The following is a 23994-nucleotide window of genomic DNA, read 5'->3' as shown; positions in this document are numbered from 1 at the left end:
ACTTACTTCTGTTAGAAATATTAAAGGATAATCAAAGGACAGCCTCTACATGTTTGTGTATTTGTGCTCATACCTTGTGGCATTTTTTTTTAATTAGAGCTTGTAACCTACAGAAGAGAAAAACTTGACAGGGGCTGCTACATTCCCTTCTTCATACATGCGATGGATTGCATGAGGTGGAAGCAGTGTTTTGATATTGTTCCACAAATGCATGTTCATTTGCTATAGCAGGGGGAGAAAATAATTATACCAGGAATATGCTCTGTGTAGTAGAGAAAACTAGAGACACATCTGCCTTCCATAATAATGAGCTGCTCTCGTACTCGCTTGTGGCAAAGCCATTACCAATCCCTAAACCAGCCGTAGCCATTAGGTTCCTAAAACCAAAGTATGAATCAAAAGAAATATCAAAATCCCTTCAGACAGTTGTTCAGTGTGGATATCAGGTGGTCAGTCTAAAATCCTTTGAAGAACCTTCTGACATTCCAGGGTAGCAGTGCAGCCTAATAACAGTGCCAGACATGAAAGATTTGGGAGGTTTGATCCAGTAGCTGGAAAACAAATTGTACTGTGTGGGACTTAGAGAGATCAATGTCTTCAGCTTATCTGAGAGGAGACCGAGAGGTGGTTTAATCATTAGTCTAGGTACTTACACATGGAAAAGAGATCCAATAGCAGGTGATTTCTGAGCTTGTTGACAAAGACCTGACAAGATCTGTGGCAAAGATTTAGACAAATTCAGCCTTGAAATAAATGACAGCTTTGTAGCAGTGGGTATAATGAAGTAAGTAACAGTTTCCTAAAAGGGTTGCGGGGGAACCGGACAAGCATGACTCAATATAGATTTAGACCTTTAAAAAAAAATCAAAATCTTTCTAAGAGATATGATTTAATCCACTCTCTGGGAGAAATTCCGTGTTCAGTAAGTCCAGAGGCTTGGGTGGAGTAGTTGTGGGTGGCGGTCCTTTCTGACCTTAATGCTTGTATATAAATTGCTTATTTGTGTCATCCTTTTGATGGCCAGTGAAAGGATAATAAGTTATACATTGCCCTCAGAGTGCCCATAACACCTGAAATTTTGCGTTAAGGCAACCACTGCAACCAAAGCTTATCAAGATTTCAGGGGATTGGTGAAGAGAGAGGATTTCCATTGTTCACTGGGCAGATGTATTCTCAAGACTTATGTCTTAATTTTCCTGTATTTCTTTTCCACCTTGTTCAGAAGCATCAGAGGTGGCTGCAGCTGGAGGCAGGGCAACAGGTGGGTAAGCTGAGGCAAATGTATCTGCAGGTGTGCTTGCTTTGGGAAGAGCCACTCTATCTGTGCCTAGTTTACAGTGCTACCAGGGCTACAGTTTTTTCAGTTGAAAGGACTGAATGAACAAAGGGAATCATGATTTGAAGCAAATCAAAGCAAATAAGCAAAGTGACACACAGATAAATCACTGAACCAAAAGACATGAATTAAGCAGCTGGAAGACTTCGGTGCTGTCCCATGCAGTAAGAAAATCCAAAATGCATAAAGTGGAAATCCAGGGTCAGTATCTGCCCAAAAAGCAAAAAAAGTCCAAAAAATAGCAATTTCTTCCAGAATTCAACACTCCGCTAATGCTTTAATAAGCAGTGAGCTACTGATTGGATCTGTCTTGCTATGAGCTACCACTCAGAATCCCTACTCCTCTATTAAGATTTCAGGATGTCCCAGATTCCCATCACAATTTCCTTCCCCATTACGGGGAATACACTCTAGTCAGAGGGAAAAAGGCCATCCATTTTTCATTTAACAAACTTTTATCTACCTTGCCATTTAAGTGTCCCAAATCACACACTCAGGTAAGGTCACTAGCCTCATCTCATCTTTCAGAAAGCTGCCTTAAGATGAGACTTGGTTCTGTCATCATGATCCTCTGGGAAATCAAATATTAATGATGTTAGGCAACAGTAGTTGATATTGTCTTATTTATTATGTATGGAGACTGAGATTTTAAAGAAAAATCACAAACATTAACTGCACATGTTTACTTGATTTCAGTGCAATTTGGACACCCAAGTCTTTTAGGCTTTTTTAGGAAATTCAGCCAAATAGTAAACTATAAGCAAAAATACTGCTGCAAGAAGAAATTTAACAGCTTATTTCTTTCTTGTTACAGGAAAGTTGGTACGGACTGCCATATATACTAGACAAATGCTTCTCTTAAATTCTTTTCCTAATCACTGCAGACTAAGGAATAAGTGGTAAAATTAAAAAAAAATATGCCACACATTTGGAATGCTACAGCAGATGTGCCTGTGTGTACATTGCAGGAAGCTATGTGCACTTTCCCAGGTGCACCTAAAAGAATTCAGTGGACTGTTTGCAGATTCTGTTTTGAAAATTAAAATGTCTTTAAAAAGGTTGAGGAAATAAATAAAATAAAGGGAAAGAAAGACCTGGGAGTCTTGCGATTCTGAAATCCTTGAAGGATTAGGGAGTTTTATTTCTGTCAACTTGCAAAGACTCAAGCCACCTATTGTGGGCACAAGATTAGGTAACGAACTCTTAAAGAGGCTAACTAAGGCAGGCTGGCTGGTAATTCCCCTAAGAAGCATTCTTAAATCCTTCTTAGTCAACCTAGCAGACATTTAGTATCGATGAAACATTTGATTTGGCTCCATCTTCAGAGAGTTCAGCCTGGGAACCAGGCAAAGGATCTAGCAAACTAGTTTAGCACCACTTCCCTTCTTGCAAAGTAAACACCCAAAAGAAAAAAGAAACACATGTGTATGTGAGAACACACACACACTCTTCTCAAAAGATAATTGTTAAAATATATCCAGTATTGTAAAAACAGAAATTAAAATAAAGTTGTTCCAGAGATACTTCTGGGTCATTCTCCAGTAGCAGTGCAAGTTCCAGAGAAATAGCTGAGACAGACAGACAGACACCTGCAGGAGAAATTGCATCTTACAGGACTATGTTGTCCTTCAGATGAAATGATTAGGTTGGGATAGTTGTGTATTTTTAGTGTGAGGAGTGGGAGTCGGGAGTCAGAATTAATTTGGTATAGGCACAAAAGTGTTGGGAACTCTATTTTGTTACATAATATTTTTGTCAAAAGCCAGCATCTCATGCAAATATTAGGAGGCTCAATGCCACTGAAAACATGAATAGAATTAAGAAACGGGTTGAGCGATAAAGTGGGAGTCACTAATTTCGACTCCCGGGGCACTGAGATCAAATAAATGTTAAAATAACACTTGTATTTTATTCATACACTTATTAAAGTTTTTAAAGATATGTTGAAAATGCCAGAACGAATCAGTTATTTGGCTTCAAGTGCTCCAAGAGTGTTTAAACCACAGAGTTTTTGAACTTATGTTTAGAAAGAGGATTTCCTAAGGACAGTCATTGTTCCATCTCCAAAAAACAGTATTCTCTCATGTGGAAAATCAAGCCACAAAGAATAGGTTAAAAGTGTTCGACTGTTAGACCTGGTTCTCATGGCAATTAAATTTTATATATAGATATATAGATATATCTTTAACAAACATAGATAACACACATAAACATACCCATTACTTAAATGTTACAATTCTTCTGTAATGTTACACTGAAATCCCCTTCTCCACTGAGCCACTGAGAAGAATAATGACAACTAGTTGCTATCTGGCTGGAACTACATAAACTATAAAAATGTATTTTTTCATTACCTAGGATACAACTGCAGTTATTCAATAGAGTTAGTGTTGCCCACACAGCAGAGAGCAGAGAGACTGGCCGAAATGCACAGGCCGATCAAATCTTTGATATCTTTGTGACTTGTTTTTAGTTTTCTGACTACTCTTAGCTTCAGTGCCCCTGCAGCATGCATCATGATCCACTGTGCTGTGAAAAATATACAGGGGCAGGGATCAGTAATCTCTTGATGGAGGACAAAAGGCTTGGTGAAAGCACATGTCAAATGGCACTCTGCAAACCTCGGAACTGAGAGCTGCTTCATCTTGAGAGAGTCATCTGTAAACATTATCTAGCTCTTGGCTCTCATCATATTTTCCACTCAGGCAGACACAGGAATCTCTTTTTTACCTGCTGTTTTTCTTCCAGTATTACTACAGAGTACTTAGTAGTTCCCAGATCAAGACATGGGGGCTGTAATTTCTGTTAACAGTTTGCACCTCTAGCAGACACCTTGACCTGCCTTACGTACACCACGAAAACATCTTGTATCAAGGGCCATACTCTGCATTGCCATCTACCCTCTGTTGTGACCAAAGAATAGTTACGTAGTTCCTACTGCTGCTGTCACTGGCATCCTTGACGGGCAATCAGTTTGGGATCATATTGTGAACCTTGAAGATGTCCTACAGCCTGCACACTTTTCTTGTCTCCAAATAGCGGGTTTGGACACGGTAGACCAACGTGCTATTGGGAACATTAAAGATTGTTTTTAGCTTGGAAATATGGAATTTTCAGCTAAAATTGGCTGTGTCTGCAGAGTTTTGTGAACCATCATGGCCAGCAACGAAGTATGGGGGTGTGATCACAAGTATATTGAACAGGCCAGTGCTCTGGGTGTGATGGCAAAACCTTTTCATGCCTGCACCAGTCTAAACAGCAGTAGCTGATTGCTACTGATGCATGCTAATGCTAAGTGTGCTAGGGATCTTTTATGAGGTGGTCTCAAAGATAGGGGTTTTAGGCTTGGCAGTTTGTGCTTGTATTTTTGTGTCATGAGGGGAATTGAAGTGTGAGCTGATTATTTTCAGTGTAGCTGGCCAGAAGAAAAAAATTCTGGAGGGAAATGGGAAAGATACAAATGGGTGAACCTGCACTCAAAGCCATCAAGTGCCTGACTAATGACATTTAATGGCTTAACTCCTTATCTGGAAGGAACAAGGGAAAAAATCAATCACATCACCTTTTTGTTAAGTTTAACAGTAGGCATATAGTAGGCCAATTTAAAAATATTTAGGAACCCTTATTTTCCCTAGATGCAATTACTTCCATTAAAATAATGTAAAAAGCATTTTATGTTGATGTTGAATCTAAATGTCACTGATTTCAGGAAAATTTCCTTTATTTTCAGTGGTCTTTCCATTGAAGCTGCAAAGAACCTGAAAAGCGAGCCTATATTTTAGTCTAATTTACAGCTTATCACCTTATTATGCTTTATTTTATTCCCGAGGGTGCAGTTACATGTAAAGAGCCTAACTTTTAGCACTTATAAATCAGTTTTGGATTTAACCCAGAAGTGTAATGGTCTCAAATTATGTGTGTTGTGTTAAATGTCAGAACTTGGTTATAGTATAACCCCTGAAAACTGGTACAAATCGGATAGTTGTATCTAGTGTCTGGATAATTTATGTTAGTAATAATGTAAAAGAGAAGAAAAATCACAGAATTTGAGTTGAAAAAATATGTTTCGAATAACATTGCAAACTCTTTAATATGTAATCTACACTCAAAATCTATCCTCAATATGCAGCTTGAAATCAGTAGTTTTCTAAAATTTCTGTGTTTTGGAGTTTCTTTAACTAAGAAGGAAACACTGTTTCCTATCAGTGATGTCTAGTTTATTTCATTTGTTGTGTATCAGAGACCTAAAGACCACCAAAAAGTGAACAGAGCATTGTATGTGTATGTAGATAGGGTCTTTGTTCTGAAAGAACTGACAAATTACGAGGAGGAAGGGAAGACTCCTATAGGTATGTTTATCCTCTTCTTCTTCTTCTTTCTATAAATATACATAAATGTTAACATTTTTTATGTCTTTATTTCTCATAAATATCACTCTTAGCCAAAAGGTCCTTCAGCATATCTGTTATTTCTCCAAAGAATTAGATACTTCATTATTTTATGCAGACATATCTATATGTGTTTTGTAGGATTCGAGACAGTAAGAATTCTTCCGTTTATTGTTAGCATGTTATTTCATTTCAGTTGTATACATTTGAGCATAAGATTTTTGATTTTATTCAGTAAAACCCTTTGAAATCTATTCTCAGCTAGATTCTATTCTTCTTTAGTCCTAAAACTTCAGCATTCTCAATTGTTGTAATGTGTAATTAGCATTTTTACCAAAAAATGAGTCAAAGCAATAACAGAGATAACTCTGTATTCTGAAAATAAATGCAGATGATAATGAAGGCACTAAATTAAGCAGCCATTGGCAGACATAGATGAGTCTAGGGCCACGGTTTGCAGTATCACTCTCAGCAGGTGACACCTGCTAGGCAGGCAGTTCTTCTTATGGAGTTCTGATTTACCAGATGTACAGACTAAAGCTTCACAGTCCCATAGCTCACATTTCATCCTGTGTAAAGTCATCAGCCAGGCACTACAAAACCACACGGCTCTTGCAACTGGAGGCAAATTACAATCGAGACATGAGTTTGAGTTAATTCTGGGGAAACCCAAATTTTCAGCACTTTTATATAAAGGGGAAACAAATGTTCCCAGGCTTTTTTTCTCTGTGTCTTGCTCTGCAGCTCAACCTTGATTTGAAGAGTCTTATGTTCAATGGTCACTAACTCCCTAATACCTTGGGAGCAGGCAGAATGTTGTAAGTGAAATTGAATGGAGTAAAGCACCAAAGGGGAAGGCTGTCAGGAGCAATTGCTTAAAACTAGAATAGACTACTTAAAATAAGATCTTAAAGTTAGAACATAAGGTAGTTATTTAATTTTTTGGCTTACAGTATCAAACTTGTCATTACCCTTTTAGGAAAAGTCTAAGAAAATTGTTGAGTACACGAAGGTAGCAAAAATAATTTTATTTGATAGAAGAGGTTGGCATTGGTAAACAGATATATTTGTTCAATGCATCATTAACCCCAGAAAAGAATGGTTGGATTCTGGCCAAAATAGAAGAAAATTCTACTAGTAAAGGGAACTGATCACAGCCAGATGAATTAGACCTATTGTCTACAAAAGGGGAACTTGTCAATTGTGATAAATTATCATTGAATATATTGGTGAGCCTGTAAGGAGACATTTGTATATATGGCAACACAAGCATAATCACACTAATCACTCCAAGTATTGCCAGAACTGGGTCACAGCTCACACAGGCAGTGAGACACTCCCTGCCCTGAGATGCCTTAAACAAAAATGGAAGAGACCAAGGCAGGAAATTAAGCCAGTGTCATGCCTAGGTTTAGAGGGAAGTCTTGCCTGTTCTTCCACAGGAGGGCTGCTTTCCAGAACACAACGCTGAAAGCAGGTCTCTTGAGTATGGATAGAGACTTACAATGGGCAGAAATTGCACTCTACCACAAAGTCTGGGTGAAAAAACAGAGACCTTGGGTAACATGTCAGCCTGCTTTTGAAGAACTGTACAATAATGGTGCAGAGAGTAAGGAAGGAAGTGGTGGGTGCAAAAAGAAGAAAGATGGAGACAATTCCTGAGGTGTTATGAGCCAGCATAGATGCAGCTGCTTGAGAAAGTAACAAATCCAACCTAATTTTCAAAAGAAGGAACAAAAGAGAGGATCAGCTTTTGATAGAGCACAGCAGGGAAAGCATATAAGTCATCAGCAATTGGTAATTCTGCCATAAAGCTAAGCTACTTCCATGATAAAGAACTGACTTTGATGTCAAAAGGAGCAGGTGCCTGTGGGAGGTCAAAGTTTGAAATGAGATTACTCACAAGGATCAGAAAGATAATCAAATCTGCCCACTTCTGTGGCCTTGACATATTAGTACAAAAGGCTCAAGTTCTAAATAGCCACAGTTAGGAATGAAAAAGGATAACTGCAAAATCCTGATGAGGGGACAAAAGGGAAGAATGGTTTCTGAGGGCAGCTCATTTCCAACTGGCTTGAAAAGACCAAGCTCACTGCCCTTTCAAATGACTTTTGCTGTTCAGTTGAGAAGGAAACAGAAGCAAGGACACTCAGACACAGATACACAAAGAAGCACAGGCCTTGCAGGGTTAGGAAGTACACGGAGCCCAAGTAAGCACCCATGCAATGAATGGAAGAAATGGGACACAGTGGCTGATATAAAGTCAGGGCATCCAGAAGCAAACATTCAGACAGAAGAAACACACCTTAAATCCCACTTCTAAAAAAAAATTACCCTGAACTGGGCACTTGTGTAAAACTAAGATTTGGAAATAAAAGCATCTTTCTGATCTGTGGCACTAACTCATCCCTGTGCAGGTGGTTTACTAGCTCCCTTCCTCTCCTTAGAGACCCAGTTAGAGGAAGAGCTGTGCACCTTTTACACAGTATCCTGTGGATATAGCAACTGCCTAGCAAGTGTGACATCCAAGTTCAAGGAGTTAGGTTTTTAAAACTGTATATCCTGCACTCTTGAAAGTGTCCTGGCCTCCAGAGCATAGTCCAGGCTGGTGTAGGAAGCATGTTTCACTGGAGATGAGACCATAATGGTGAAATTAATGTTAGCGGATGCAGAAAATGGGGTAAAGAAGGAAATACTCTGATCCAGTGCTGCATGCTCCTGGAAAGGCACAGTCTGGATGTCTTGGAAAGAGTGAGTCAAGCAGCTTCGTCAAAACACCATGGCTCCGTTTCACTGCCCTGAAGTCCTTTATGGATCTTTATCATACAGATATTTGGATATTTTACCTCAAAGATACAGCTACACTATACAGACAGCTTAGTACAATATTGAGTTCAGCAGGGTTTCAAAATAATCTCTTAAATCCTGCGGTAGTGGTGACTAAGTAAGTCAAGGGATAACAGATAGGATCCCAGCCTCACAGCTCTCAGCCAACATATGGCATCTAGGCTGCAACTCTCCAGCTCAGATCCCTGGATCAAACTCTTTGGCTTTGCCTATGTGACTGGGGCATTGTTGGCACACCATCAGCAGCTGCGTGGCAGGGGTGTTTCTGGACCCGGCCAGCTCATGCTTTCCTGGACACAGCTGAAGGGATAATACAGGCATGGGATTGTCACTAAGGGGTAGCACAGAGCGTCTCACCACTTTTTTGGGGGAACAAGAATACAGAACTGCACTGTGTTGTACCATTTGTCAACACTGTTTAATCTACTAATGTGAATGCAGCACTGGTGTTCACACACAGTTACATGCTTGGCCTCATCACTGGAGCTGTGACCTGCTTTTCTGATTGAGCACGAGCCTGTGCAGAGGAGGTGCAGAGTGGCTGCTGAATGTGCCACAGGACCAGAACTGGCGTTCAGTTATGCAAACACTGTGATGTCCAAGTTGGACAATATCTGTTCTCCCTTTTCATGACATATCAAAAGCATGAAAAAATGGTCTGGATGAGTCTGGATGAGCTACTAGAATATCCTGGCCAGCCTGTTCAGATGAAAACAGCAAGGAATAGGTCAGAGTAAGAGCATCATGACCTTCATTGTCAGCCCAAAATGACCTGTTTGTAACTTGACAGCTGCCATGGAGCCAGAGAACATCAATAAAAGCTGTTTTTCCACCACCTTAATGTATCTTTTTTTCCCTTTTGTGGCCATGTCTGCCTTTTTTTTTTTTAAAGGCAGGGAAAGAAAATATCATTCACAGCTCATACCTGAACAACAGAACTAACATTCTCATCCTGACGCAGAAAGATTACTTGACAGAATCAGAGAATGTATCCAAAATCCTGTCTCTAAAAGGACTTTGATACGGTTTGATTATTCTTTTTCCTTCACTCAGAAACTCTATTTCAGCTTCAGGAGACAATTTTTTTTTATTTATTCTTTTTCTTATGTGTATCTTGGTCAATAAATGTGCAGACTTCGGAACTGATTTCTCACTTTGTCATGGCAAATGGGTGTCCTTATTCTGCAGGCCTGAAGCCTTGTTTCACTGTTTGATATTGTTTGGTAACGTCAACACCTTTGACAGCCCAGGCTTAATTATTCCATCAAAATTAATACAACATACTCTAATTAATAATCATATGTAACAGCTAATCAACAGCATTAAAAGAACTCAATGCTGTCCCTCATTTCTGCAGTGCTGATCCTAATGAACATAATATATTTATCTCTTCATCATCTTTGTATTTATAAGGAATAAGACTAACAAATACTGGTTTGAATTCTAAAATTTCAGTTCATTTCAGGTACTTTCTTTGAATGTCACTTTTGAATTCTGAAATTTGCTTGAGAAATATGCATCACAGATCACAGAATATTTCAGGTTGGAAAAGACCTTTAAGACCATTGAGTCCAACCCTTAGCATAACACTGTCAACTCCACCACTAAACTGTGTCCCTAAGTGCTACATCTATCCGTCTTTTAAATACCTCCAGGGACGGTGACTCAACCACTTCCATGGACAGCCTGTTCCAATCCTTCATCAACCTTTCAGTAAAGAAATTTTTCCTAAGACTTGTGCTCCAGATCCTTCACCAGCCTCATTGCTCTTCTCTGTGCATGCTGTAGCAGCTTAAAATCTTTCTAGTAGTGAAGGGCCCAGAACTGAACACAGTATTCAAAGTGTGGCCTCGATAGTACTGAGACCAGAGGGGTAGTCACTCCCCTGGTCCTGCTGGCCATGCTGTTTCTGATAGAGGCCAGGATGCTATTGGCCTTCTTGGCCACCTGGGCATACCGTTGTGTCATATTCAGCTGGCTATAGACCAAGATCCCAAGGTCCTTTTTCCTCTGGGCAGCATTCCAGCTCTTCATCCCCAAGCCTACAGCATTGCATGGGGTTGTTGTGGCCCATGCGTAGGACTTGACACTTAGCCGTGTTGAACCCCATACAGGTGGTCTTGGCCCATCAATCCAGTCTCTCCAGATCCCTCTGTAGTGCCTTCCTACCCTCAAACAGATAGACACTCCCACCCAATTTGGTGTCAACTACAAACTTCCTAAGGGTGCACCTGATCCTTCATCCAGATCGTTGATAAAGATGTTAAAGAGAACTGGCCCCAACACTGAGCCCTGGGGAACACCACTTGTGACTGGGTGCCAACTGGATTTAAGTCCATTCACCACAACTCTCTAGGCCTGGCCATCCAGCAAGTTTTTTACCCAATGAAGTGTACACCTGGTGAAGTCATAATCAGTCAGTTTTTCCATGAGGATTTTGTGGGAAGCAGTGTGAAAGGCTTTACTAAAGTCTAGACAACATCCATAAGCTTTTCCTCATCCACTAAGTAGGTCACCTGGTCATAGAAGGCGATTAGGTTAGTGGGGCAGGATTTGCCTTTCCTTAAACTGTGCTGATTGGGCCTGACCACCTGGTTATCCTGTAAGTGCTGTGTGATGGCACTCAAGATGATCTTCTCCATAACTATTCGCAGCACTGAGGTCAGGCTGACAGGTCTGTAGTTCCCCAGATCCTCCTTCTGGCCCTTCTGGTAGATGGGGGGCACATTCACTTGTCTCCAGTCAACTGGGAACTCCTCAGTTAGCCAGAACTTTTGCTAAATGATTGAAAGTGGCTTGATGAGCACTTCCACTTGTACCTTCTGTACTCTTGGGTGCAACTCATCCAACCTCATAGACTTATGCATGTCTAAGTGGAGTACCAGGTCATTAAACATTTCCTCTTGGATTATGGGGGGCTGCATTTTTCTCCCTATCCCCATCTTCCATCTCAGGGGGCTTGGGTACCCAGAAAACAACTGGTCTTACAACTAAAAACTAAGGTGAAGGACCTTAATATTTTCCTCATCCTCTGTCATTAAGTTTCCTGCTTATAGAATAAAGCATCTGCTTCTTTATCCTGATTGGGTGGTCTGTAACAGACTCCCACCATATTTGTCTTGTTGGCCTTCTGGCTGATTCTTACCCAATATATATTTGCAACATGCTTTTACAAGGAGTAGGTCTTCTACTGTCCCTGTCTTCGAAAGGAATTTAGGCCAGTAAGCCAGGCCAGCAAATCAGTAATAACTCAGCAGATACAGCCAAGCCATTTTCTGTCCTGCCACTGGTGTTTCCTAGGCAGCAAGTCAAGGTTGTCTGTTCCTGTGTGGTCCTGCTGTAGCCTGCCCTTATTCTCCTTGTGTCTTCCAGAGAAGCACAGCTGTTCCCCTGCCTTTGAAGACTAGTGTTCTCTGCCAGTGCACACATTGTTCTCTAAAGCCTACCCAAATTATATGAAAACTACTTCCAGTAAACGATCTTATAGTACAATTTTGCCCCAGTTTCCTAAGTCCTTCCATAACCTTTCTTGATGTCTTCAGTAAATGCCTTCAGTGCTCCTATCTTCCTCATTGGTAGTTTATGCTACCTTCATGTTTTGTGCTTGGCATTCATGCAAATATCTATTTCAAGTACGTTTGTAGCACAGGGATTTAGCCATCTGATTCCTATTAACAGTAATGGGAACTGCATGTCTAAGTCAATTACCACGTACTGTGCTGAACATTTACCACTTAGTACCTTCCCTTTGTTTTGCCTTTAAGATGTTTTCTACCCTTTCTGAAATTAATGTAGTGATCTGGGTATTGGAGCTGTATATGAATCACTAAAAATCCTGCTTATATTGATGGGTACTTGTTGCTGTGTCCACTGACAAACGAGAAATATCACTCCTGTTCTTGCATGGATTAAGCACGAGACTTTGAGCCTTTGATTTTGACACTGCTTCAGATTCACCTACAAAGAAACAGGCAAGCACCGTGAGTTGGGTCAAGGGTATAACCACAGGACTCTCATGTGAGGGGTCTCACTGAGTGCAGCGTGGCACCTCTCAAATCCAAATGTATGTTAAGTACCCAGATGAGAATAAAAACTAGCCTGAGCTCAAATCTAGTAGAGGTGACACAAACATTTCCCTTCTGTCTGCTGCTGTTTCCCTCACTGACAAGTGTAAATAAAAGTGGAACAAAGTGAATTCAAGAGAGTAAAACCAAGTTTAGCAGTGAAGGGAATAGCTGGCAAAAGCCACAGACCTTTGGAATGATCAGTACCATGGCAGTAGTCAAGTTTGTGTATGGTCTTGTCATCCTAAGAAATGCTTAATTGCTTAGGGAGGTGGCGCTTCTTGTTTTTACCTTCTTCTTTGGTTCACAAAGAGACTTTGCCCTTTCCATTTAGATAAGGACCTAGTTGGTATGACCTATACTTTCATTTTGCCACTGTGAAGAGAGAACAGAATTTCTGCCAGAATGGTGGCAGGAAGCAAAGAAAAAGTATGCCAAAAGCTCTGTTTAATTTTAATTTCAAGAATGAAAGATTTTTCTGTTTTTGTTATTTTTAAACTATTTTTAACAAAGTGAAAGACAAAAAAGTAAAGATATTTATCAGGTTTGTCAGAAATTATTTTATTTCATTATCTCTGGTTCAAAGCTTCCCAGACAAATAGGCAATATTGTATAAGGGTAAGATAACATAATTAAAATGAAGAGACTACTAGGTGAGTGAAGAGAGGGGAAAAAACTCCTACCTCACTGTAGTAAATGACACCTTCCTCAGCAGGAGCAGCAGTAGTAAGAGAAGAGGTCTGTTAGGATAAAACATAAATATTGTATTTCTGGATAGTACATAATTCAAGCAGCTTGCCCTTTGATTTTATGCACAAAGCAGGTGGTCGCTTACCCCTGCTTCTTTTATATATTCAGTTATCTATGCCTAAAAGGGGATTGTCAGGAGCAGTTCAGTGCCAGGAACTATTTCCAGCAGCACAGTTATTCACCTCCTCCAGATACATTTGTCTGCTTTTTGCTTATCTATCCACCAGGAAATGTAGAAATACCATAAAACAATCATGCTGAGATTAATATACTGTATTTAACTTCAAACGAGCATCCAACAGCATCATGACCACTCTGATTCTACTGAACTTCAGATCTCACTAAACAAGATGTACTCAAGAAAGATTGAAAAGGCCTTAGTAATAACTACCTTTAAAATAATCACAGTCAGCACAACTGATAATTTCACATAGGAGAACTTTCTCATTTAGGAAAAAAATTGGTCAAGGAGCTCCCTTAAACATTGATTTTACCTCTTAACAAATCCTGTAATGCTATGAAAGTCTCAGAAGCTGTGTTAAGATTTTTAGAGAAAGAGCTGAGAAACTGTATCCCGTTCCTCTGAAATCAATCCTGACACAGTCTTGGTAAAACTAATATGGAATGTGGTCTGTTATGAGTTAAGGAACAGTTATATAGTTAATGCCAATCAGCATGCATTTTCTAGAAAACAGATCCTATTGAACAGACCTGTAACATGGAATAATTGGCCTCTGTAAGGCAGTAGATTTAATGTAGCGTTCCCATGAACAATTCTGACTAGTCCTAATCTGCCATAAAATTAATATGAGTGACAAAAAGCCTTTAAATGTGACATGACTAAAAAATCCTGGTAGAAAACAAGGAATTCTTCCAGCAATGGAGGATTGGAGTGCTACCTGACAATTTGGTAGACACAGCATTATAGTAGTGTGCAACCCATCATAAGCCTGGCTTACAAAATAAGGGCATAAGCTAAAAAAGCATGTAAATTATACTGAAGAAAGTATTAACTTAAATTTCTTAACAGAAAAAAATAAATCTGTGAAATAATTAACTTTTTCCAGGAAAAAAATCATTGATTCTATGGAAGATAATTTTTTTTTCTACTAGTAATGAATTTTTCTACTACCTAATGAACTAGAACTCTAAATGTTCATGGTCATACATTTGAAAACAGAGCTTAGGTCTCTGTTCCAGAATGAGATACTGTGTCCAGGAATGCAGTAACACTGCAAAGTGTCTGGAGAACGTGAATATAAGCAGTTTCATCTTTGGTCTCAGTATGATAGCCTAAAGTAAGTATTGGATGTACAAGGGCAGGAACGTCAATCAAGAATAGTTGGTCCTTTTATCTTTTGTATCCTACTAATGAGACCATAATTAAAAAAACCCCAAAACACATTACCATTTCTGGTGCTACAGTTAAAAAAATCTTCTGAGAAAGTGGAAGCATTCAAAAAAAGTTAAATGAATGATTTGGGATTTGGAAAATGTATTTCATACTGAGGAACTTATTTTATTGAAGAGAAAGCTAGGGGATGGCTTCATCATGGTCTGAGAGTACCTACCTGAGGAAAAGATTTCTCATAGCCAGTTCTTTAATCTATCAGTAAAAAACCATAATGAGATTCAGCAGTGGGAAGCTGACGAAAGACAAATTTAGATTTGAAACACAGAACTCGGTTTTAACACTGAAGGTAGTTAAATGTAGGCATAACTTAGCTAGGAATGTGATTGATTCTCCACCATGTGGACCTTTTATTTTAGGATTGAATGTCCCTCTGAAACATACGCCATAGTTCAAGCAGAAATCACTGAGAGGTTTCTGTGGCTATGTTCTGCTGCAAGTGAAACAAAATCTTTTTATGGTGGCTTTCCAAATTAAAGTTTATTAGTTTCACTGAGAGTGTAAAAATATGAACTGAACCATTCCTAATGTCATGAAACTTCAAACATGAAACTTCAGATTTGAAATGCAAACAGCATATTTTTAAAGGATTGATGATTCACGTGTTCATAACTATAGAAATATCATCTCTTTTCCTCCCTACCAAAGCAACAAAAAATTGAGAAGAATTTTCATATTCTGAGTCTGTAAAATCTAACCCCAGCAGTGGGTGATCAAACCCCATGTAAGTATAGGTTTGGGATCTCAGTCATATGCGTCAGCCTATGTAAATGGTGACAAAAATCCTTGTATCACAGCAGATTCTGGGCACTTATCTTTCAGCATGACTCCTACAGAGAATTTCTTGTGAAATTCTAACACCTAAATCACACTAGCTTTTTTTGTTTTCTGATCTCATGGTTGTAACACATAAGTTATTGCATCCTTGTATCTTTGACAGTCAGGCCAGATGCTCATTTACACCAGAACTGATACGAGGATGAAGAGTTCTTTGACATGGGTGGGTACTGCTGCATGACATTGCCAAAGGATCAAAGATAAAAAGTTCTCCAGTGCACCCATACTGTATCTAATGGCTATAAAAAATTACCTGACCCCTGACTTTTTCTGGACTAATGCAAGTTAGTTACGAACTATAAACCTGTGAACAACTTTCATCTTTCTTTATCAAGTTTTAGATCTTCCACTGGGTTTTCACTTCCAACAGGAACCCATATAGATATTTTAAAGAACTGTGGAAGTCAGGTAGCTTTTAAATGAAACTAAACAAGCTCATGATTCTTTCTGTGAAGGGCTTGGCTTTTTAGGGGTAAGACAATGACACAGGAGGTATATCTTGAAGACTCAATCAATGATACTGTTAGTAGTCATAGATTTGAATAGAGGTTGAAAGTCAAACTGTGCAAGTTAATTGTGGATGTTAACTGGATTTTACTCATCTCTGATCTATTTTTTCGAAAATCACTTCCACTTCTTCTTCACTTTGCCATTGCTCTTTACATTTAATAATGGGACTGCACCCCATAAGACATAATGGCATCACCTGGTGTTTTATTTAATCAGTGCCATGTTTACTTGGCTTATCTGAGGTTGGTAAAAAGGGGGGGAAAAAGGCAGTCAGTTACTCATAAGGGTGGGATTTTTCAGCTTAAGTTTTATAAATTGGCAAAATTGGGATGAATAAAGCAAAGAAAGAAAAAGGAAGAGAATGAGTGCTGGTAGAGTGAGGTAACAGAAAGGTAAAGGCTATTTGTAATTTGTATTTTATGAATGAAATTAAACGAAAAATTGTTTTGTGTGAACAGAGCCTGTGTTTAGGTGATAGCTGAGAGATAAATAAAATGTAGAACTTGGCACAGATGCACAGATGCCTGAGCAGCTTCTGGAATCACTTCTCTTTCAGTATTCATCATATATATCACAATGGAGCTATTTGAGAGGCATAAATAAATGTGACTCATAAATTTAACTGTGTTAGGCTAACAAGTTGCACTAAACTAAATAAAATAAGGGAAGAAATCTGTTAAACACAGGGTGCTGTAGAGTTACACAAGAAATGAAATACAGCTCAAGTCCCCTGCTGGAGGAGTGCTTGTGGCTTATCTTCACAGGTTATTTGGGAACAGATTGGCACACACGACCCATGAGAGCTTAGAGCAGACATCTGCTAAACAGGTATAAATCACTGAAAAACTGAGTAATGTAGCTGTATTCCTGAAGTGAACAACCAAGACACATTTCCATTATATTTTCACTTGTCTCCTTTCTCTCTGTGTCACTGATTTAGTTTCTTTATTTTCTAAAGAAGGCAGGACCTGAAGCACCAGCATTGTGGGAAAATTCAGCTGCAAGCTTGGACTGTGTCCAGCTCTACAAACTCAAGCACATTGTTTTTCTTTGACTGTATTCTGATGCAGCCTATGTCTTTATACATATTCTTACAAGTCATTGGATCAGATGCACAAACTGCAGCTGGAGTGAGTACTAAAACTTAAGAATCTCACAGTCTGCTTACAGGGTAAATGGGAGAACTATGATGCACAAAAAGGATTTATGTGGGTGAGGTCCAGTAAAGAGAAGAGGCTGAGACCTCTGGTTGTGCTCCTTCTCAAATGTTGTAATACAGCTTATGAAGGAGGTTATGAACTGCTTTAAAATATAGGGATGGTTACTTAGAGAAGATGAAAATCAGAGTTCAGTATGATGGTCATGCACATGTGGAGTTCCTTTCCAGGAGCTCAGCCACCACATGGCCAGCTCTGAGTGTTGCTGGAGGAGGCAGGGTAACCTGGTCTGCTTCCATCCACCTTACCTGGCCTATTCCTCACAGTGAAAGTCCTTGCTTTCCCAAGAGGGTAGACAAGTCCTGTGACTTGCTTGCCTGAAACTTAGTAATTAAAGGCCTTTTCCTGTCAAATGAAGTGGCCTGCTCTGCTGTGCTTTGCATTGAATGTCAGACTAAGCAGGACACGCTTGATCTAAAAGTGTGATGTGAATCACATGTGGGAAGCTGCTTAAGCAGTTGCCTGGGGAATTTTTACAGTTTGGTGGTTTGGTTTTTTTTTAATGTCTAGACATTAGGACTTGAACAAAATTTAGTTACTTACTGTCATCGTTACTCCTACAGAAATATACTCTTGGAGAGATCATCTCCTGGAATTTCTATGACCTTTGAGGATATTCCCTTCGTTTACTAAGGCTTTACAGATGGTTAGCCTTTAACTTTAGCTCAAACCAGCATTTTAAAAACAAGAGAATTTAAAAGGTTTTGTCAATCCAGCTCTGCACCCCTTCTTCATAAAAGAAGAATTCTGTTGATTTCTGTTTTGTAACAAGCCAAAAAATTTTTACTTCAGTCCTATAATGCCTGACTCTTCATAACTTCCAGAGAGAAAGCTAAACCTAAACCATCTCCATTGGTTCTGGTGAGAATTTGCTTTGAACTACAACTGCGGACTTTGGCCCAGGAGAAAGGAAAATCACCCCTGAATATATTGCAAATCACGGGGAAAAGTTTTGTGGTTGGATTTTGGGATATTTTTATTTTCTTTGAAATAGAACCAAAGCATGATTGTCAGAGACATTTTTTTTTTATTGATCTGACACTCGGAGTACATACGTTTGGTTTGTACTTTTATTAAAACAAGCCTTTACCTTAAACCCATACTATACTAATATTTATTATCATTGTTTTGAGTGGGTATTTTTTTGCCTATTTATTATTATTTTGCCTATTAATGCTGGTCTACTTGATACTCTTTCTACAAACAATGTTTTCATAATGAAAAATCTGATATAGGCAGCTGCATATTTCAGGATCGTCTACATTATGTCTCATTTCAATTATCTGCAAAATCTTTTGTAGGTATTTCAGACAAAAAACCCTGGTCAGTCAGAAGGCAGAGAGCAGAAATATCATGAGTCATCTTCCAACCATCTTCTCTCAGTACTTTGTAATGATAAGGGACTGAAAATGAAATTAAAATTCTTTTGTAATTTCATTATCCTGAAAGTGATTTTATAGCCTGCTGAGAATTAAACGTTGAAGTACAGCACAGTGTACAAAATAATTTCTGTTTTAATACATTTTTATGGCCCTCAGAGGACTGGAAGCACAGCTCAGCTCAGCATTAGCCTGTGTATTACTCAGCTTTCCAGGTCTTTAATTCAAAATGAAAATTAAACAATATTCTTTTTACCAGAGTAGTTCATCCAAAACTAGCTAACAAAATATTTTTTCATTTGGAAGGGTTTTTACTCAAACATTTTCAGGGTGGTTTTTTTAATTCTTTAATCCTGGAATTGAAAATGTAGAATCTTCTGTAATAAAAAATGAGGAGCTCCTATGCACTAATTACATTGACTGCCCATTACAGCTGACAGGGACTAGTTAAAAAGCTATGATGTTGTACATAACATCTTAAATAAAATTCACATTCTATCCAACCCTGCTGACTTTTTCAGGAAGTTCTACTAGATTTTCAGGTATCTGTGTAAATAAAACATTAGTATTTTATAAGCATTTTGATTATCTCACTATTAAATTCTAATGAATATTAGAAATTACATGTTTGGTTAATCAAGTTTCTAACTTCTGCAGAGAGTGGACTTGATGCTGGGATCGCTACAGATGGCAAGAAACCAACTTGTAAGGGACAGTTCAGCTGATACATGAGAAGTACAGAGCTGCCTAACTTTTTTCACAGGAACGCCTAGGGTGTGGCTTGAATCCAGCCCAGAAATAAAATGTATACCCTCCCTAGCTAATCTCTCAGTTTGTCTTTGATTTCCTTCTCAGCAGCTTGTCTCTCATCTCCCTCTAGCCCCTTGCCAATGGCACAGCAGATCCCTCTGTGCATGTGATAGCTTTGCATCTGATTTCTCCAGCACTGAGACCTTCCAGTACCCTCAGGGACACTGCGCCAGCTTCTCTATCCTTGTTCAACAGCCTGAGGCAGCAACAGGGCCAGGGTTTAGAAATCAGCTTGAATATGATACACACTGGCAGAGGCACCTAAGAAATAGCTGCTGGCTGATGTTGCCCTGTCTTCTTGGCTTGAGGTAAACATCGAGAGCCATAACTAATGTCCTATCTCTTCAGCACGTGCTGAATACAGCAGAAAATTTGACTTGGTTGCTGCACACTAATTCCTTTTCTTTCTGTGATTTTTCCCTATGTTTTTCTTTTGGTTTGATAGCTTGTTTGGATATTTGTTTTAATTAATTTGAAATGAATGAAGCCACCAGTCTTTTGAAGCAAATGAAGATGTTCCACAATCCATAATCTTTGCATTTTCTGCTAAATCCCACATTTTCAGGGTCGGCCCCAGCAGCAGTATCTGCTGCCTTTGAAGTCTTTGAAGTCTCCACAGCTCAGGCTGAAGGTATTCAAAAGGGAGAAAGTAGCTGGTGGGGGGAAGTAAGGGGAAGAGGAAGGTTTTTTTTCTTTACCTACAGACACTCTTTACATTGTGAATTGTAGAATTAGGACACTTAAAAAAAATAAAACAACCCATTGATTTTCCCTTCAAAAGACATTCCAGTCTAAGCCAGGTTTTTTTGAAAGCCTTCTTAGGTAACAGATGAATTCTGGCCTGATGAGTCTTGGAGTTAAAAATAAAGGGAATGCATTTTCTAAAGATCATCTTATTTCCACTGTTTTCATATATCCTGGATAGGAATCAGAGTAACTATATGTGGAAAAACATGAGGATAAATGGACTGTTAAAACTGATTTAATTTTCACATCATTGTACTGTAGATTTGCCTTACTATTCAGTTCCTCAAGACAGGGCAGGGTGGGGTATGGGCTCAAAAGGCCCCAGCTTCAAAAGGGTCTACTGAGAAGCCTTGTAGGGAAAATGGACTTTGTTCAGAACCACACTTGAAGTGGTTGGTTTGATAGAATGGGCCTGTGTTGGGCAACAATGAGTGGCAACTTTAAAGTGTTCAGCTAGTACCACATAGCACAATCAAAGAGTATCCATGGTGCAAAGGAAAGATATGCAGACAAACTGATGTTGTTTTTGGTCACATCTGCTCTGAAATCAGAGGCAGAGTACATCTGACACAAAACTTCAACTAATAAACCTAACAGAGAATGTGATTTTCATATAATCATAGAATGTCCTGAGTCGAAAGGGATCCACAAGGATCAAGGAATCCAAATCCTGTCCCTGCATAGGACAACCCAGACATTCACACCATGTGTCTGAGGGTGTTGTCCGATTGCTTCTTGACTATTGTCAGGCTTGACACCACGACTACTTCCCTGGGGAGCCTGTTCTAGTGCTCCAGCACCCTCCGAGTGAAGAACTTTGGGACCTGTCATTGGTTGCCGGAGAGAAGAGATCAGCACCTTGCAGACTTGCAAGGCAGCTGTAGACTACAATGATGTCTCCCCTCCACTGTGCTAATATACTTATGCTACTTCTGGACCCTTGATACGTGCTCTAGGAGATGTACATGACATACCAAGTTCCTGAACAATTCTCAGCCTGTCAATGCAAAAGACTTGACAGTCACTAAAAAAAATATTTGGGGCAATATTCTAGAAATAAAAATGTGAGACTGGAAACCTACTCATTTATTCAAAAATAAAACCTTGACAGCTTGGGTTAGAGGAGGACTAGAAAGATTTTGAATACTGACACTGTCTCAATCAGACCTGAAAACCTGATATTTTGTAAAAGCGAACTTTGTAAAATTGACTTGTCCAGAGAGGGAAAATATCAGACTGGGCCAGCCAAAATGTTTCATTTGTCAGAGTTCAAGATCTCTTGTGTGATTTTTCTCATTTGTCTGTTAATTAAATTATCTCCTAAAAGGCATTTTGACCAAAAAAAAAGAGACTGTAAATATTTTGAAAATATCAGAAGAGCATTTAGTGAAAATTTCAAACTTTTGCAGGTATGATATGGTCACATCTGGAGGAATTGTGTCAGGAAAGGCTAGGGCTAGCTTTATTGATGCTTTTGAAGAATTTCCATATTGTTAGAATGGTTGCGATGTGTTTTAGGCAGAGTAAAACTGAATGAAAACTCCCAACTAGAACAGACACACTGGAACAGTATGAAACATACCTTAAAATTACACTGTAGTTGGTTTTATTTATCACCATAAGTAATGTCATTAATTGGGTAAAAGATACTATGATCAACAGAAACTGACCATTGGATGCATTCTTCGGCAGAAAAAGGCTTTGGGTTTTAAGGGCAAATTAAGAACAGAACAACTAATTGGTTACTAATGATGATAACAAAAGCAACTCAGAAAACTGGCCTGACAGGTATATGGGATTTTACTCAAATATACCCAGTCTTTTCACTGTTTCTTTTCACTGTTAGTGAGATAACAGGACCTAAAGAAACCTCTGTACACATTATCTCTGAGGCAATGTTATATCAATAGGAAAGGACCAAAGCACCACAAAGAAGAATTTCTCTTTACCTTGTGTTACGGTGTGTAAAAATACATGCAGTATTACTGGATGCGTGTTACTCCAACGGATGAAAATATAGCAATGAATAATAGAAATTATACTAGGTCTGTACAATGCAAATGCTTTTCAGCAAGTTTAAGAGTGCTGAACTTATGAAATGGAGTAAATAAGTTTTTAAAAATGAATATATAATGAAATATAGGAAATGTTCCCTAACACCCCAGTTAGGAAACCACACCCTTCTTTTTTACCTATGAAGATTAATCTTTTTCTGTGTATTTGCCAGAGTTTTTCCTGTAGGATAGTTTAACGCTGGGTATAATGGACCTTCTATCATTTCATTTGGGAAATGGTTTTGCAGTCGAATACATCTTTTATTGTTGATTTTGCAGCCGAACATATATTTTACTGTCATCTCATTTGGAAGTTTGTTGTGTACATTTATTTTCTTAATCTTGGCCAACCTCTCCTGTCTTTAATTCATTAAATAACAAAGTAATTGATTTTACCATTTAAGGTTTTTCGCTCTGCCTATATGCTTTATATATGCTATCACTGTGCTTTCTGTTCTATCACATCTTCTGTTAGCTCAAATTTTCTGTTACATAATTCATTTTCCAAGTATCTCTCTCTCTTTTGTGGTAATGTGATGATGATGGTGTGGATTGAACCCTGTTTCTGAGTCATGATATGGGGACAGAGAAAGGTGTCACAGACTCAGGGGTGGATTTTGCCCTTTCCAGTTTTTTTCAGGGACATACTCAGCTTCCAATTATTGTAATTTCCACATTTGAAATTTGTTTTGGTTTACCTGACTTGAACAAAACTAGTCTATTACCTGTGGTGACCTTCTGAATCTGTTTATAACTTGTTATCCACTGTCTATAGCATGTGTTCTTCTTTACAACAGGTTGATTAAAATTTACTTATGTTGTAGTTGGGGACTCCAGAAATTTCAAGACGGTAACATGAATATTTTCAGTGGGGACATATAATCATAAGTAAATAGAGGACACAGGCTTCTTTTCAATGGTCCTGTAAAAAAAATCTTGCCTGCTAATATGACAGAAAACAATATTTCAGTTACTCTTTGTGTATGATACAATATTTCCATCAGCATCTCACCAATATGACATTTTTCTTTGTTTTCTTGCAAGGTTGATTTTTAAAATAATGAATCATCCATTATATTCTTAAACAAAAACTAGCCTTTTGGCCAAATGAAACTTAGGCAGCCTTTGTTCAGCCTGTCAGTTACAAAAGGAATTAGTGTCATGTGGAAAAATAATAATTACTTTCCTTCCAGCTCGCATGCTATTAAGAGGAATAAAATTTGGCAGGTCTGTTGGGCAAACTGATTTTTTTCTTGTTCCTAAATCCTTTTATGTTTTAAATTTTGCATACTGCTATGGTCTGAAGAAGGAGATGAGTTTTTTATATCCACATTTATATTTGTCATGCCATTTAATATAGCTTGTGAGCCTTATGAAATGAAGGATTTTTCAGACATGGGACATGCTAGCATTGATTTGAAGGCCTGCTTGTCAAGGTATATCTCAGTTTTGCAGTTATGACCTCTTAATTCTGGGTTTGTATCTCAGTGTGCAAATTTAGCCTAACTGATGGTATTAGTACAGTCATGCCAGGGAACACTGTACATGCATCTATCTTGATTATTGGGAGTCTGATGACTGTTAAAGTTACATAAGCAACAGGAGATTTCAGATCTTCAACACCTAAGTTGACCAGAATGAAAC

This window comes from Phaenicophaeus curvirostris, chromosome 2 (genome assembly GCF_032191515.1).
Source record: "Phaenicophaeus curvirostris isolate KB17595 chromosome 2, BPBGC_Pcur_1.0, whole genome shotgun sequence".
Classification (NCBI taxonomy): domain Eukaryota; kingdom Metazoa; phylum Chordata; class Aves; order Cuculiformes; family Cuculidae; genus Phaenicophaeus; species Phaenicophaeus curvirostris.
The sequence above is the reverse complement of the archived record's forward strand: the minus strand, read 5'-3'. Positions refer to the sequence as shown.